The sequence below is a fragment of the Talpa occidentalis genome, unplaced genomic scaffold (genome assembly GCF_014898055.3).
Source record: "Talpa occidentalis isolate TD23 unplaced genomic scaffold, MPIMG_talOcc4v2.1 talOcc4.9, whole genome shotgun sequence".
Taxonomy (NCBI): domain Eukaryota; kingdom Metazoa; phylum Chordata; class Mammalia; order Eulipotyphla; family Talpidae; genus Talpa; species Talpa occidentalis.
In genome coordinates this window covers 108306101-108319264 of record NW_023605305.1, presented here as the reverse complement: position 1 = coordinate 108319264, position 13164 = coordinate 108306101, and the positions used below count along the sequence as shown (strand labels likewise).

General features: G+C 39.0%; 1 protein-coding gene across 3 annotated transcripts in view; it reads left to right on the top strand.

Annotated features, from left to right (window-relative positions):
* Positions 1-2381: 2381 nt before the first annotated feature.
* The window catches only part of KCND3 (potassium voltage-gated channel subfamily D member 3), a 371120-nt gene continuing 360337 nt past the window's right edge, over positions 2382-13164 (top strand). For 2 of the 3 annotated variants that reach the window (XM_037501020.2, XM_054691769.1), the window contains exon 1: positions 2382-2431. The gene's annotated coding sequence lies outside the window, so the exon portion shown is untranslated. Of the gene's footprint in view, positions 2432-2572; positions 2649-13164 lie in introns of all 3 variants that reach the window. The other variant, XM_054691770.1, reaches the window with a different exon arrangement.

The window sequence follows — 13164 nt, the reverse complement described above, 5'->3', positions numbered from 1 at the left end:
AGGTTATTACAACCAGGCTTGGCTACTGTCCTTGGACAAAGGAGAAGTAACTGTTAGCAAGGGAGGTTCAAGGAATGTGATTGGTTTCTTAGATTTGGTTTCTTAGATTCTTTCAAGACCACCAGAATGTTTCCATTCAGTCTCAGGTCCTATTCCTCTGTAGTCAAGTCCTAATTTTCACATAGGAGAATTGGTGAAGCTATGGGTTAGATATTTGTAATTCTGTTACATTCAGTGCCATTTGGAATCTTCTATTCAACCATGTCTGCTCTGTGACTACAAGAGTTAAGAACTAATTTTGGTGCTGCCACAGACTCTCTTGCTTTCTCTGATTAAGCCTTAGGCTGAAAGCTGAAATCTTTTTAAAATTTTCATTTTCTTGCGTAAACTCTCCAGTGTGTTCAGAAACAGCTAGCCCACCTCAGTCTCTATAAGTCATCATCACCGTCCTAACAGTCAAGTTCAGCAGCCATTTGACCGCCCAAGGCCTGGCCTTTAATAGGTTCACATTCCAAGCAACCATGAGTGGTGATTTGAGAAATCATAATGGCACAACAAGTTGTGGATTTAAGTTTCTCATTTTCCACTTGTGATGAGATTATTACTGTACTGATACTCAAATAAGCCACCAACCCAATTCCAGAATCTCATTTTTGAGGTTCTTTTTCTAAGATCACTCCTGATGCTATACTATAGGCAGTCAGGGTCTGACCAGACATAAACCACTCTAGGTATTTTGATAATTTAATATAGGGAACTGGCTATAATATCTGTCAAAGGAGAAAAAAGAAAGAGAAGATACTGGAGAAATAAAGAGGAAGGAGAGATGATACTGAACAATCAGAAGCTGCTAATGTCCCTGAGCTGGAACCCATTTCATCACCTGCTGCAGTGCCGTGGAGAGGTGAGCTCAGCAGGATCCAGCTTCATCAAAAAAGGTGCCACCTTTGACCAGGATTCAAACCAAATCAAGATGGTGATTTGGCTCAGGCTGTAAGAGTTCAGGATCTCCCTACCTGTGCCTCCTTACAACAACCAGCACTGCCATATTTTTTTGGTTGCCCAAAGAGGATACTTCTGTCTTTGTCCCTTCTGATCTTCCAACAGTAACTTAGATTCCCAGTGGTGGAATCTGCAGGAAAACCAGTCGCTGACTTCAAGCTCTAGTGGTACAGAGCACAGTATAAAAGAGCGGGTGTGAAGTTGAGAAAGGCACATTGGGCACAAGGGAGCCTATCCTGTCATTTTCATTAGTCTGCCAAATTTATTAATTTCTTTCAAGATTTTATTACTGAGAATTTCAGACATACACAAAAATAGAATTACTTAATGGACACCCATGCTTCTCCCGGCTAACTGGCAATGATCAACTCATAGACAATCTTGTTTTGCTCTGTGTCCCCCATTCACTCCTCTTTACTTTGAAGCAAATATCAGTTAATAATGCTTTAATATTATCAACACATAGTAAATGTCACCAGACTAGGGAGAGGATGTGGGGCTCCCCCAGTCCTATCCCACCCCCACAACAACACAGGTGGATAAGCTAGGAGTGAATCGAGTGATGGCCACTGCACCACCTCCTGGGAATTGGCTGGATGGACTGAGGGCACCTCCTCCCCTCCTGGGAGAGGGCTCTTGAGATCCTCTAGTCAAGATTGAAAAGAGACACTAGTAAAAGCCAGGAGTCAGCATTTATTAATTAGTGAAAGAGCAAGCAAAGAGAGGTCTGGGGATACCTCTCTGGGCATGAGAGACTCCCTGAGGTGCCAAGGTTAAGGGTCTGTAGAGTAAATGAAGTGAATCAGGCTTTTTTATGCCCTCCCACCTCTAGTCTCTATGACTCCCACCTTACATTTCTGCCATGATTATGGACACCTGAGCCCAAATATCATGGGCGTGCGTGTGTGTAAATGCACACACCCGGGCCTAGAGGCTAGGGGTAAAAGGGCGGCGTCACTGAGGCAACACAGTGAAACAACACGAGAATTCCAGGGAGAGGTGAGAAAGTGCAGAGATTTGCAGGGACTGGGAGGCTCAGTTGTTTCCTGAGCCTCCTGGCACCCCAGCATCCCTGCTGCCTGGCCCCCTGTGGGTGATTTGTTGCGAGAGGGTCTGTAGGACTGGAGTTTGAGACTAAAAGAATTAAACTTTATTGGCTGAGAAAGCAAGGAGACTGGACTGGGCTGTAGTTAATTTGTCCATCTGAACGTGGTCCAGTTACTGTTGCTAATTGTGAGCACAAACCAGCTGCAGCAGGGGGACGTGCAAGGTCATGACCATCTCCAAGGTGGATATCTCATGGAGGCCTTGTGCCTGCAGCTCCAGTTTGAGCTGGTCTGGTCTCAAGGTCTAGAACTCCTTATTAAGGAACAGCAACGTTTTGCCCTAGAGCCCTGTCCTGTCCTGGTCTCGGACCCTTCCTGTCTCAGTAAGTATCTGGATATCTACTTCTGTCTTAATGCCCTACTTCTCAGCATTCCAAATGAAATTTATATGTTGTTACTAATTTGAATGTCTTTAAGTTTCTTTTTATTTACATTTTCTCCTCATTCTGCACCTCCCCCAACAGATTTACACATTTAAGGAGCTGGCTTGTCTGTCCTGTTGCTTTTACCACCATCTGAGTCATTGAAGGCATCCTCATGGTATAATTTAACATGTGCTTCTCTCCAGTATTTCCAGGACACTGGTCGATGTTGGAAAAAGATTTGATCAGATTGAGTTTTAAAGTTGATTTGGAGATTTCCAAGCTTCGCTTTATGCTTTTGTAATTGGTGGCTGAAGCCATACACACGTGGTGTTCCCTGGAGGGGGTTGCTGGCAGGATCAATAGCCCCAGGGAAAATGCTAAAAAGTGGGGTGAGTGACTGATAAAAAATATAAGTAACTACAGAAGGGGGCACAGTCTTTCAGTGTTCGGGATTCAGCATGAGGGGTCAGCGGATTTTGGTCCCCACAATGCCAATCTTTCAGAAAACTGTTGTGGGCCTCTGAAGGTGGAGGCTTTCAGCAGCCAACCTCAGAGAGGAAAAGTTTGGATGCTTTATAAGTAGTTCAGCGACTGAAACTGTTTCTGGTTTTGCTGCTGTTGCCACCCTGCCAGGCATATTACTGAGATCCGTGAGTGTGGCTGTTTGTTGGGTCATTTGACTGCTGTAGCTGGTGTTTTTTTTTTTTTTTTTTTAAAGATTTATTTATTTATGCATACAAGAGCTGGGGTACAGGCCAGAGACGTGGGGTTGGGGGTGGGGGTGAGAGGATTCACCAGAGACAAAGCGGGGGAGCAGACCAGGCAGATGTACTGAAATACACTGCTGAGGGGAGCAGCGGGCGAGTCAGGAGAGGTCTGCTGCGCCATGTGGGTAGCTCCCTGGCCAGCCGGGATCGAACTCGTGCTGCAGAGGCTGAGGTTTGCTTCATAGTGCGGTGCTTAACCCCTTGCGCCACCAGGGAGGCCCTGTAGCTGATGTTTTGAGTGTCGCTCGTTGGTGCTGTGCTGGGGTCCCTCGGCAGCTCATGTGGCATCTCCTGTTGTGTTTTTTGCTGTCTCGTGAGTTGGAACCTGGCTTACGGTTTGGCTGCCGCGTGCCCGCAGTGGCAGGAAGATGCCATCTTGGACACATGGCCTATTGTTTGGGAGAGAAGATCTGTGTCCTCAGTGGTGGGAAGACACCATTTTAAATGCTTTTGTTTAGGACTGGAAAACACTGCACATGGCTTTGAGTGAGGTAAACGGCCACTTTGGCCTCAGTAATGCTTTGTTTTCCCCTGGTTTGTTAAATAAATCCCTTTGTTGTTCCCTGAGCCTGAGCAGTCTTGCAATTGTGCGTGTGGGTAAAGAACTCAGTGACTGGTAAACTATTTGGGCAGTGTCCTTGGCCAGCTTTAGTGCCCCTTGCTGCCCTGTATCACTTTGATGTATTGTGTTGTGCCAGAGAACACTGCCCGTCTGTATCAAGTCTTTAAAACTTTTGAGGCTTTCTTTATAGCCATGTACAAGGTAAATTTCCATTAGTTTTCATGAATATCTTAAAAGAATGTATGTTATCCGGATGTTTAGTGCAATTTTCTCTAGCTATTTATTAGTAGGGCTTGTAAATTATGTTGCTTGCTGATTTTTGACTGTTCTATCAATTATTGGTGTTAAAATTTCCCATTATGATAGTGAATTAGTAAATTTCTCCTTTGAGTTCTTACAATATTTGCTTTATATATTTGGAGCTAGAGGCATACCTGGTTATATTTATTATGTCCTTCCAGGTGAATAATGCCTTTATTACTATTTAGTAACTCCCCTTTCCTCATCCATCTATGTATTTATGTCCCATTTCTATCTCAATCCTAAAAATATGATTAGGTTCTTAAAATATTTGGTATGGTAGCTTTTATTTATTCCATATACATTTGAACCCATTTTGTGCTTCCTATTTAATTTTTAAAACATATTATCAAATTATCGAAATTCCTTTATATTCTTAGTTTGCTATGCTTTTTTATCTTGAAGTTGAGTTGCATTTTTTCAATGACTTTTCTTGAATCTGCTGAGATGATGCAACTGCTTTTCTCATTAATCTGTTAGTGTGCTGAATTAATGGACTGATTTTTCTAGTCGTAAGACAGCCTTGTATTTCTGAAACAAACCAACTTGATCATAATTGCTAAAAAATACATACACTCAATCCTCATTCTGTGTGGTTGGGCAAGATTGTAAAAATGATTATGAAAGTTGAAACTATGGCAAGCAATCTTCTAATCAATGGAAATTGTAATTTTTCTGTGACCTTTAGTTATTCGCAAAACACTAAAAACTTGCTGTTGGTTTTATATATAGAGAGATAAATGGGGAAAAATAGTATAACTGATATTTGGTACACTGTAATTTAAAACATTTGGAACATTGAGAATTATAATGTTTTTGTTTCTTTGCAGAAAAATTACCAAAGAGTAGTTAGGACACTGCTTGCCTTCTGAGTATTATGTAACTTATGGAGTAAGCATCTTTCCTATGCTTGGAGATTTGTCATACTCCAAGTTTGGGTAAACTTCCAACACTTTATCTTTTAAGCTTCCAATGTTGTGAAATATCTCTGAGAACTCCTTTAATGAGAAGAATTTTTGCTGGTGTCATTTGCTCTGAGAATGTCTTTTCTTCATCATCACCTTCTCATGTATGTCAGTAAGTTTGCTTTGTTTGCATATCTAGAATTTCTTGAAGGCTGCAGTGCCAATAATCTTACAGTCAACTTTTTCTTCTACAACTTCATTTACATTCTATTTGAATTTTACTTTCATGTAATCACTTTTCATTTCTTTGCTGCAATTTCGTCGGCCAATTCCCTCTTTCAAGTATTCACTTTGGTAATGTGTCACAAGAGCGTATTACTAAGATACAAAGAAGTAACATAACTACATGTTTTGCTGTCCATGTGTAAACTGAATAACAGATGGGCAGTGACTAATCACAAACAGACTTTAAAAGAAGTGATGTCATTGGTCATCAATTATGAGCTGTTATTTGCAGTGATTTGTTGGCTGACGATCTAGCAATGGAATTTGTACTTTCTGTAATTACTCACAGTTAAAATTCTCTGGTAATTGGAATGTGAACCATGTTATGGGGGACTGGTGTTATTTAAATGTTCCAAAGTGCCGGTTATTGTTAGATTCAGTTTGCTAATATTTGTTTAGGATTTTGCATCTATATTCATACCAAGATTGGTCTATGAGTTTCCTTTGCAATACTTGCCTTTTCCGATCAGTATTATGCATTGTATTGGACTATGTCCTTTTTCCTCTTCTCTGAAAAGAAGAGATTTCTACCTCGAATATATGGTAGAACTCATCAGTGAAGCCATTTGGGACTGATATTTTCTTTTGAAAAAGTAGTGAATTACAAATTCAAATTCTGTAGTGATTTTAGACTTTGAATTTTATATTTGTCTTTGAGACAGTTTTAGCAAGTTTCATATTTTTAGAAATTTGCCCATTTCATCTCAAATATTCAAATGTATTGTCATAAAGTTATTCATAATGTCTTTTTGAGACTTGCAGGATTTATAATAAATTTCCCTTTTCCCTTTTGACATTTATTTGCGCCTTCTTTCTCTCTCTGCTGGTTCAGAGGTTTATTAACTCTTTACAAAAAAGCAACTTTGGTTTTGCTTATTATATTTTATGGTTGTATTCTATTTAATTAATTTCTGTGGATATACCTATTATTTTCTTTGGGTTAATGTTAATAAAAGTTTAAAAAACTTGTAATGAATACTTAATTAATTTTTAGCTTTTTTGTTTTCTAAACTTCTTTGCTTTCTAAACTTTAGTTGTATCTCATAATTTGACATGGTATTTTCACTGTTGTGAAGATTAGAATATTTTCTGTTTTTTTCCCAGTCTTTTCTATTCTTGGTTTCTCTGTATTTCATGCCCTTGACACAGAGCCAATTATCTTAATAGTGGTAACAGCTACAATTTTTTTTCATCCTCCATCAAACCACTTGTGCCCATACCCCCAGGCACACAAGGTATAGCATATTTTCTAAATTTCCATTTTAATTTTTTTCTCTCTGACTTATGGACTGAGAGAAGTATATTGCTTCATTTCTAAACATGGTGATTTAAAATGCTTATGACTGACAGCTAACTTGAGTGTATTATGAAAACACACACCATATGATCTTAACACTTTGACATTTTTGAACCTTAATTAGCTGCCAAGGATATATTCTTGTTTTCTTAACTCTCCCATGTGTGTTTGAAAAGAACCTATATTATAGGTTCATTGATCAAATTACTAAAATAGTTTATAGAATTATTGAATTTATTTGTTCTATCAATTATGGAAAGAGGAACACTAAAATAGCCTGTTCTCTCACAGTCTGTGAGCCTTCCTCATTGCTCAAAACAGCCTCTCAGACTGTCATAGATTGTTTCAAAGTTTAAACCGCCAATGAAAAACTTTCGTAGCTGTTCCAGCTCTTTGGGAGACTCTGACTTAGAAATCCTGGTAGTGGGAAGGGAGTCTTTTATGCTGCTTATTCGGTGCTGTCCATAGGCAGAAAAGCAACATTAAACACATTTTGTCCATTGAATTTATTATTATTAAGTGTGTTTACTTTTTGTATTGCTTTATATCTTAAAGTTTATTGGTTGATATTAACATAGCAGCACCAAAATTTTATTGTTTTTTCCCCTAGCTTTATTGGGATATAATTGACAGTAAGCTTAAGGTATACAATATAATGATTTGATGTATGTTTATTTTGTGAAATGGCTACCACAACAAGGTTAGTTAATGGGTGCGCAGACCTCTCCTGCCGCCCGCTGCTCCCCTCAGCAGTGTACTTCCTCTGTCTGCCTGTTCTGTTCCCCGCTCTGGCTCTGGTGAATCCTCTCACCCTTCCATGCTTCTGACTGTACCCAGTGCTTGTATAAATAAGTAAATAAATCTTTAAAAAAAACACAAAAAAAACAAGGTTAGTTAATGTATCTATGATCTCACAAAATTACAATTTTTTTGGTGAGGAGAGTTAAGATATTATTTTAACAGCTTTCAACTTACATTGCAGTTATTAATTATAGTCACCTCACTGACTATCAGATTAACCATTTTTTTATAAAGCTGATTTCTTAAAGTATAATTTATGGTAAACTACTCAATATTTAAAATGTATAATTTGATAAATTGTGATAATACATATATATACACACATTTATGTGTATAAAATCATCACTACTATTAAGAGAGTGGGTTTTTAAATTCTTTTTGATTCTTTTTCTCTCTCTGATTTTCCTTGTGTAATTTCAATTGCTCCGTGCTCAAGTTCACTAATCTTTTTTTTCAATGTCTAATCTGATGTTAATCCCACCCAGTATATTTTTATCTCACACATTTCAGCTTTCATTCCTATACATTCAATTAAGATGTTTTTGTATCTTCCATGGCTTAACTTTTGAACACATGAAATACACTTATAATAACTATTTTAATATATCTTCTACAAATTGTCATATCTGTGTCAATTTGGGTCAATTTTGACTAAATTTTCTCCTCACTGTGGCTTATATTTCTTTATTTATCTGATGATTTTTTATTTTTAAAGATTTATTGATTTATGCATACAAGAACTGGGATGTAAGCCAGAGGTGTGTGTGAGGTGTGTGTGTGTGTGTGTGTGTGTGTGTGAGAGAGAGAGAGAGAGAGAGAGAGAGAGTGTGAGAGGATTCATCAGAGAGAGTGGGGAGCAGAACAGGCAGATCTACTGAAATACGCTGCTGAGGGGAGCAGTAGGTGAGGCAGGAGATGTCTGCTGTTATCCACGTAGGTTGCTCCCTATCTGGCTGGGGATTGAACTCGTGCTGCAGTGGCTGGCGATAGTTTGATAGCGCTGTCTTTAACCTCTGCACCACCAGGGTGGCCCTATCTGATAGTTTTTGACTGGGTGTCACACATTGTGTACTTTACCTTCTTTGGTGCTGGTTGGTTAGTAAGCCTACAAATATTCTTAAGCTTTGCTCTAGGTGCATTTATATCACTTGGAATTACTGATCTTTTCAGAACTTATTTTTATGCTTTGTTAGGTACTAAGTCTAAGACTAATCACTCTCCATTTTAGAGGCAAAGCCTTCTGTTAATGGTACTCAGTACCTTGTGAATCTTGAGCTTTTCCACTGTGGCTGGTAAGAACAAGCACTATTCTTTACGTGATCACTGGGCACTGTTAGCTTTGATCCTTTGGGTGGTTCGTTTCTGGGCTTGGATAATTTCCTCATGTACATATGCTGATCAGTTCTCTGGTGAATGCTGGAGGGAGGCCTGTGCAACCACTTGAGTTCTCTCCGTGTAGCTCCATCTTCTCTGGCACTCTGTTCTGCTAACTCTATCTGCATGACCCAGCATTGTCTCCTCATCTCAGGGAGTCCCTTGGGTCTGCTTGAGTTGCCTCTTCCTGTTGCCTCTTCCTGGAAAGTCGGGCTAATAAGATTGGACAATTGTAGTCTTATCGCCTTTGTTTTTCATCTCTCAGGGGTCACTGTACTTTGTGACAGAATGGACAGCCTTTTGGAAACTTATTTTCCATTTAGTTTGTCTGTTTTTGTCATTTCCAGTAGGAGGGTAAATGTAGTTCCTGCTGTTCTATCTTGCTTAAGAGTCAAAATCTATCAGGTTTGGTTGGTATTTTTACTACTTTCAATATTTCTGTATTCTGCTGTTAGTTAGATTTTATTTCTTCATCTAGTCTAGTAGCCTTCATGCTTCTCTTTTAACTGGACAAAATAGTTTATGCTTAATATCATTTCTTATATATTTTATTTCAAATTTGTCACTTACTTTGTGCTTCTAATTCCCCCATTATTTGGTTTTTCTTTTGCTCTCCTTTTTAACCATCTTTTGGATTGGAGTTTTTGAGTCTTTCCATCTTGCTAATGTCTACTAATTTGGACATTATACATTCTACTTCTATTATTTGGGTGATTACCCTTAAAATCAAAACATGTAATTTGTCAAAATATATTGTTAATAGATAACTTTTTACACTATTTCTTATTTTTATTTCCAATAAACAGACATGTATAATAACTGAAATCTTCATATGTATGAATTTAATTTGTAAGATCTTCCTATTTTATGAATTTAATTTGTAAGATCATGCCCTTTGGAACTTAATTGTGAAAATTCTCTTAAGTCTAGGCTTAAGGTATATTACTCTAGGGGGAATTTGCATTTGCCGTACTTAGCCTAGGATTGTGATACACATGAGACTTCTTTAACTTATTCAGATTGTGTTAATTCCATCCAGAATCTTCCTGGTGGGTGTCTCAAGGGAGGCCTTTCACTTCTTCTTTTCTTCTCTCTGAAGATTCAGACAAGCAAATTTCTGTGTCTCCCTTCATGAAGTTATTTTTGTTAGCTCATTTTTCATAGAGGGATCAAATTTTAAGGGGCTCAGATGCACCTTCTGAGGTCTTTTCTCCTTTTCTCCTGGAAAAACCCACAAAAAAAGAAACACTAGATTCTTCTGCCAATGATGAGTAGGTGTCTTCAGGGCAGCTGGCTGTCTGGCACTTACCCCTTCGGTTGGTGCTTTTGTCTCCTGTTTGGCTCATGAGAATTTCTTTTTTGCCATGCCATCTCTGCTAATACATTTAGATTTAAAAAGATATTTAAAACCATTTCATGTAGCCTCTTGGTTTCTTTGGATGGTTTTTTTTTTTCTTCAAGATATCAGGTCTGAAATATTGTGATAGATGGAAATCTAAGCCTTTTATTTTATTTTTTACTCCATTGCTAACATCCTCCAGAGTAGTGTTCCACTAGCAGTTGTTTGGAAGATGCTCTGCCATGACAAGAATATTTCAATTCAGTTTAAAGAAGAACTTTCTCCTAGTGTCCAGAGGACAAAAGGTGTTGAGGAGGTGGTGAATGGTCTGGAGGTTTTAGGGTACAGATATGATGACCTTTTTATTGGTAATTTTGGAGAGCAACATGCATCATAGCCAGAAGAGTTTAAACTCTTTAAACATGTGTTTAAACTCACTATTTTGTGGTATCGGTGGTTGTCTTAATGGTTAGCATAGTAGTAGAAATGCATTAATACCTGCTGAGTGCCTGTTGAAAACGTAGCACACGTGATACTGGAAACTGATATGAATTTTCTTATTTATTCCTTATAACAACCTATTGTGGTAAGTATTATTATCCTAATCCAAAGATGGGAAAATACATTTACTAAGGTCACAAGTTAAGTGAGCATCTAAGGGTCACAGTTAAAATTTGGCCAGGTGACTTCAATGTCAAGGTGCATCCATCCCTTTATACCATGCTGATGGGGGTCCCTGAACTAGGGGGGGTGAAGAGGAGTGAGGCTGTCTCAACCGTCTCTCAAGGGCAGGTGAGTTGATTCCTTCCTGCTTTTGCTTTAAGCAACTCTATGTTCTGCTTAATTCTCCATCATTCAGATTTTCAATTGCTGTTTGAAAGAGAGAATTATATACAACCCCAAATCAATTTTCACTGAAAACGGAGTGCTTCCAAGTACATGCCACTGGGGATCACATAATGGCATCACTTTGATTTTTACTGCAAATGCTTAGCACGGCAGTAAATATGCTCGCCCATTTAGCAATTTAAATATTCTCTGAAAGCTCATTAGGTCCTGTCACCTCCGCACATATGGCTGCTCCTTGTGTGGGAGGAATGCTCCCGCCCCAACAAACTGCTCTTCCCAAAGACACATGTTGCAGTGCTTTGGGCCTGGGGGATGCCCCTCATGCCAAGGGTGGAGAGTTGGGAAAGCGGCCCTTTGAAGGAATCGCTGATGGTGTTTCTGAAGTAAGGAGTCTGACCCCCTTTTTTGATGTTTGACTGTGGATGACTTAAAGTCTATTTCCCTTTCTCCTCCTGTCCCACATCTGGACAAGCTTATTAGAAAGGGTCATTCCTGCTTTGTCGGCACTAGGAAGCTCAAACCACTCAAGCCCAAGCCCTTATCCTGCTCCCATTCCACAATCACCATGAAACTCGAACCCGGTTCTTCCGCATTGCTCTTTCAAATCATTTTTGGGCCCTTGGGAGCCTCTTCTAATGTTTATACGATCTTCAATAATCCCTTTCTCTTGTTCCTGCTACTGGTAATTCATTCTCTGTTTCCCCTATTTCCGATCAGTTTGCCTAGAAAGTTACCACTGTTGTTGATATTTTATAATAAATATTTGGTTTCATTGGTTCTCTCCTTTATTTTTGTTTTCCATTTTATCCATTTCTGGTCTTTATTATTTACGTCCTTCTGCCTACTTTGGATTTGCTTTTATTTTTCTAGTTTAAGGTAGAAGCTTAGATCATTTATTTGAAATCTTTTATTTTTCTAGTAGAAGCTTTTCAATACTATAAGTTATTCTTTATGTCCAGCTTTAACTTCATAAAGAAAAAGAAACGTTGATATATTGTATTTTCATTTTTTTAAAGTCAGTGTATTTTCTAATTTCCCCTATGATTTATTCTTTGGGTCATGGGTTATTTAGAAATGAGTTGTTTGCTTTCCAAATATTTGAGTATTTTCCATATAACCTTCCTTTATGTCTATTTTAGTTTCATTGTGGTCAGAGAATATTATCTGACTGATTTTAACCCTTTTAAACTTATTAAGACTTGTTTCGTGGTCCAGAATATGGCCTATCCTGGTAAATATTTAGCAGGTGTCCGAGAAAAGAATGTGTCTTCTGAGGTTGTTGTAGAATATTCTATTAATGTCAGCTAATTCATCTTCCAACGTGACTATCATAGTCTGGAAAAGGCAGATTTATGACAAGCGATGAGCCTGTGGCTTTTATGGTATGAAAATAGATCAATGGGATAGCCCAGCGTTGTTACCAGTTAGCCCTAGGAATGAGGAAAATTTTGCAGAGGAATCAGCATCAGAAATGAGAGAGCTTGACTTCTTCCAGTACAGGGACAGGCAGACTGAGGCCAACAGCTTCTCTCCAAGGGAGTTTGCTTCTCCAAATACAGTCTTGCGTTCCTGAGTGGCTCCTGCAGGGGCACAGAGTTTCTTTAACACAGATGGGAGCTTGGCAACTCATGAGGTGACAGGCAACTGCTGTAATCTCTTATGTGAACCCCTAGGAAGTTCCCCCTCCCCTTCTCCCAACTTGTATTTCTTTTTTTTTTTTGCTATTATTTATTTATTTTTTACATCATTGCTCATTTTAATGAACATTTGCTTCCCTTCCCCCAGGTGTAGTCCCCAGAGAATTTTTACTTCTTATGGGAAGGTGAGGGACTAGAGCTAACGTTTCTCACAGCACTTGGTAAATCAGCTTCAGCGCAGAGTATGGCTTCCAGCCAGACCCTCTGAACTAAATGTGTCCATCATTTCCCCCCATGCCACTTCATCCTTAGAAAACCTGCCCATCAACAGCCTGGAAAGGGTGGCGATGATTATCATGTGTCTCTGTCTTTGTAATACCTAATTGTACTAGTGTAGACAACTGGCTAATAATGCCTCCTTGCTGGGAATATGGGTTGGGACCACAGGCACTAAGTCAGTCATCGGGGGAAGCTGGACTTCAACGTCCCATCAGTGGGAGTGGTTCATGAGGCCCCCATTCCAGGGTATTTGTGATGGACCATGTGAAAGTGGGTGAATGAGCATAGAAACTCTG